Source organism: Apis dorsata, unplaced genomic scaffold, assembly GCF_000469605.1.
Source record: "Apis dorsata unplaced genomic scaffold, Apis dorsata 1.3 scaffold_52, whole genome shotgun sequence".
Classification (NCBI taxonomy): domain Eukaryota; kingdom Metazoa; phylum Arthropoda; class Insecta; order Hymenoptera; family Apidae; genus Apis; species Apis dorsata.
Genome location: NW_006263353.1, coordinates 3,191,539 through 3,196,331, shown reverse-complemented (window position 1 = coordinate 3,196,331; position 4,793 = coordinate 3,191,539). Strand labels below are relative to the sequence as shown.

General features: G+C 42.6%; 1 long non-coding RNA gene across 1 annotated transcript; it reads right to left on the bottom strand.

Moving 5' to 3' along the window:
* Positions 1–1,763: 1,763 nt before the first annotated feature.
* Positions 1,764–3,075, bottom strand: LOC116186769. Its single transcript, XR_004151779.1, has 2 exons — positions 2,807–3,075; positions 1,764–2,068 (listed from the first exon to the last, which is right to left on the bottom strand). It is a non-coding gene; the product is annotated as an uncharacterized LOC116186769 (long non-coding RNA).
* Positions 3,076–4,793: the final 1,718 nt, after the last annotated feature.

The window sequence follows — 4,793 nt, the reverse complement described above, 5'->3', positions numbered from 1 at the left end:
CGCGAGGGATCGGCGATCGGCGGCGGCGGCGGCGCGGCGGCGGGGCACGTGGCACGCACTTCTCTCCTCTCTTTTGTTTTTGCAGACCTCCAGGCGACTCGGCACTAGGTTACTGGGTTCTCTCCTCTCGAGCTCCCCGCCTCCTTCCCCCTTCGTCCTGCCGGCTCCCTCCCCACCACCACCTTCAACCCGGCTCCTCTTTCCCTCGACCCTGGCACGGCGTGGACGGCGGCGGACCGAGGTGCATACCCCGGATATGCGACGATGCACCTTCGCTCACGTAACGTATTTTTCTTGTTATAACCTGATCCCCTTTCTAGACAGTTATTACAGATACATAATTTGTTTGCAAGTTTATTGAAGAATCGGTATATTTTTAAAGCAAGCTATGATGCTTAAGATTTTATTTGTTCTGTATAAATTAATGTACGGGGAAATAACGATTTGTTCGTTTTAAAAAGAGATTTTATCGTTGATATTTCAGTGTAGATTGGTTTGTACGTAAAGATGATTGGATAAGGGAGCAGAATTGTCGTTTTGAACAAATATGAAGTCAATCTTTGCTTCGTGAGGTAATGGAATGATTAGAAAAGAAGTTTCGTTTAATCTCGAGATTTTTACCAAATGATGAATTGAAGCTAATCTAAAAAAGAATACAAATCAATCAACATCGTTCTATTTTCTAAACGATAAATATAACGCGCTCAATTATATATCTTTCAACATTTATCGTATCTAATATGCATAATTCATCTCAGGAATTTTATTTATCGGTATAATTTAAAGAAGAAGAAAAAAAAAGCGAGAGAGAGTGACATTCTAACTAGCAAAGTCGAGGCCCTGTCCTTGACTTCCGGCAAGAAACAGCGTTACGTTTTTTTTTTTCTCTGATCAACGATCTATCAGGAACTAGTTGTTTCTAGTGAATTTTCTTGCTTTTACGTGCTCACTCGCGGGAAGAAAAATCGAGCAACCTTCGCTCCCTCGCCGTGTTCTCCGCCTCCGATTCTAATAACCCGTTTCTAATTTTTCCCCCCAACTTGTCCTTGCTTTCCTCTTTGCGCCTCGTACGCGAGCTAGCAGTCGGAGAAAAGGCAGAAAAAGGCCAAGGAAGCGTTATTTTTAACGGTCTCAGGTAGGATCGAATTTTTCGCGATCCCGTTATGGGACAACGGAAAAAAAAAAAGAAGAAGAAGAAGAAGAAAAGAGAGAGAATCCGTGACCTCGAGGGGCGCAGCGAGATGCACCGAGGTGAACACCTCGAGAGAAAGAGAAAAGGAAATTTGCAAAATTATTACGGTTAGCGACCTTGCATCTCGAAATTCATGGGATTCTTCCATCCCCTTCTTCGTTTTTAGTCCAGTCACGTACTGTCACTTGTTTCTCTCCGTTTTTCTCGCCGATATTGAATATTCTGATGAACTTTCGACGGTTAGCAATGGAAGTTTCTCCTTGTTCGGAATGGAGGGAAGAATCGTGAAGAATGATTTTTTTTGAAGTTGATTTTCTTCAAAATTTTTCTGTCCAATTTCATCGAAGAATTGTTTGAGGAAATAAAAAATATTTAAATAATCAGAAAGTATTTTAGAGTGTCTTGGTGGTTGTTCGATGAAAGAATAAGGAATCTATTCCGAAGAAAACTATTTCAATGATCATTTCATGCTTGAAAAGTAAAGAAATCGGGATAGAGGGAGGTCTCGTTTCGTAAAAATGGGGGAAAGTACAAGGATTTTTGGCCTAGAAAAATAAAGAATGCTCGAAAATTACCTGCGACAGCCATGCTAAATCTTTACACAATGCTAAAAATCTTTCTTAGAACTTAATTATTTTACGACAGTTTTTACAATTCTTCGATCGTCATTCTGAGTCAAACATTTCATTTCAAGAAATTCGAAACTTTCAGTCTCTACTAATTTTCGACTACGAATTTATCAATCTTGCCATAAATCTTGTCGTAATCTTGCACAGTGTTCAAGGACTACAACGATTTCTATCCACACTCCACGGGGAGTAGTTGCCTCGACTAGATTATTGACAGGTTGTCCTTTGGAGCGTTGGAGGCTTCACTCTGTAAAAAGTATAAGGATTTTTTTGATTCTCCAATGTATTATCCGTTATAATTATTCCTTGAATAAGTCTTATCTATTCAAAAATCAATTACATAATACGTATAATCTCGTGCAAATAGAATTTTAATAATTTTGTGAAAAATTGAACAATTTGATTCTCATTTTTAATAAAATAATTAACATCGATTTTAGCTCAAAAACAGAAAATTAATTAATACTTTCCAATTCTACATATCGTTACCATCTTTCCCTTCTCACGCTCGCCCATATTCTTCCATTTCCAAAAAAGCATCGCGTCCAAATTAATTCCTCCCTCCCCCTCAAAAAAACGAGGTCCACTCCCATCGAAATCTAAAAAAAAAAAAAAGAGAGAAAAAGAACCAGAACGTTTCCCAAACGGGGTGCTCGTGAGAAAAAAAGGGCAGACGCAGCCCCTCGAAACGCGGAAGCAGCGCGTGGATTACACGGATCACAGTTAGACGAGGGTTTCAAGGAAGCGGACGAAGAAGCGTCAACAAAGGGGGACGAAAAAAATGGAGAAGAAGAGGAGGAAACCACCCACCACAAGGGGCAGCTTGATGGCGAGCTGACCTAACGGTACCTCGGTAACCGCCCTATCATCGAGGGGGTAGGGCATCAAAAAAAATCGAGACGAGAGAGAGAGAGCAAGAGAGAGGAGGCCAGGTTAGCCTCAACCCTTCCGCATACCGTTTAGAAAGCGGAGAGATTCTTCTTACCTAGCCAACCCCTTCCTCAATTTCTCTCGAACGTCTTTCTTCCGCCAGATTTCGTGCCTTTCTTCCCTTTTTTCTTTCTTTTTCTTTCTTTCTCTTTCGCTTTTTCTCGCATCGGGCATCTTTTCCAGATCCACCACTCGATTCCAGCTTCTTGGCCAGGTGCCTGGAAATTCGCCAGCTGTGGTTCTACCCCTGTTTCCTGTGGAACAGACAGCAGGATGGTTTGTAAGCGATCGTGTTAAAGGGGCAGCGGTTTGTGATTGATCTCGATAAGGAATTACCTAAGAGAAGGAAATTAATCGAGGCAGTATCGTGAGAACGGTGGTCGATCTTCTTGTTTCTTTATTTTTCTTTTTTTTTATGGATCGAACGCGTGTCGTCGATCTCGTTTCTCGATATAGATTGCGAACGTTTCTTTCCATCTTTGAGATCAAATTAACGCGTATATACGTTATAATCGAAGAAATCTTAAGAAAAAAAAGAAAAAGGAAAGTTGAAGCATCGCGGTTCATCGAATCGTTCATCATAGAAGAAATATTCTACATTGCCTAATGCAGGAGAGCAAAGGAGCACTAATAAAACAAGAATGATCGTTCTCCCGAGATCGTCGAAGGTCTCGTTGCGCGTCACCGCAACGTTGCATAAAGCAAAAACCGTAGCCGTTGAAGAAATCGACGACCTAGAAGCCGGGCAAAAAAAGAAGAAAACGACCTTATAGAAAATGGCTTCTGTTGCCTACGATAATTACCTTACCTTGCCGACCCGAAACAATATCCGTTTCCTGTTAAATCGAATTATTATTTCAAAACTACCCCAACATTTTTAATCTTTTCATTCAATTCTCAAAAATTCATAAGACATAACGTGCATCAACTAGGTTTCACCACTTATAAAACATATTTAAATCAGATTGGATTAAATATCCCCTCCCCCGTGAAGGAAATTTGTCCCAATCGAAAACATTCGAGTTTGAACGTCATATTCATCGGCCTATTTACACCTGTTTCCCCTTCGTGTTCGAGTTATCTGTCCGATCGATCGACCGACCGGGTTGCCGTGACACAGGTGCACTCGGCTCTGTCCCACCTTAGTTCGTCACGTGGCGAAAAGAAAAAATAAATAAATAAATAAACAAATAAAAAAAAAAAGGAAAGAAAAACTCCGGGTACACCTTTTATCCTCTCCTTTTATCTCTCGCCGTTGCTCGTTTCTCCACGCCCGCTTGTATGGAGCCGTGTCACGCGAGAGAGCGTACCAGAGCTGCCTCTGCCTCTCCGCCCGTCTTTTCACGTCCACCGTGGCGTCCACCTCGCCCGGTATCACTTTCGGTTTTAAGGAAGCCTCCCGCGGCGTCCGCGCAGGAATGCATGAAATCCGTGACGGCACCACGAAGGAATCTCCCTTTCGAATCGACGTGGACGCCTTTCACGGTGATAAGATGCTTGCCCCCCGAAAGAGAGGAGGAGAAAAAAAAAGAAAAAAAACTCCGTCCCCTTTCATCCCTTCTTATCTCGGTTTCACTCTCTTGGCCACGATCGAACGACCAGCTTGTTTTACGATGGCCACGAATACGTGATAAGATTGTTGCAAGGGGAAGGAGTCTCTTCATTCACCTCAGAGTTCTGAAAATTACGAGTTTCAAAACCAATGGTCAATTTTTAAATTTTTTACTCGAAAGTATTTTTCTCTTTCTCGTTTTCGAATGGAGACGAAACGAATGGAGAATCGAAAGGAGAGTTCGAAGGTGATTTCCACCCTCGAGTTCGCGATAGAAGGCGGCGAGAGAGCGAGGCACGTTCTCGGCCCGGCTCGGTGACCCTTGAAAATATGCGGATAAGCGATAGGAATCCTTCGGTATTCGAGGCGGCTCAACATTTCGTGACGCATCGATGCTCGGAGGGGGGGAGGGGGGCCTCGTTGTATATGTAAGTTAAGCCGGGATCGTCGGCTGTGGAACTGTGGAACTTTAACACAGGCGCCTTAATTA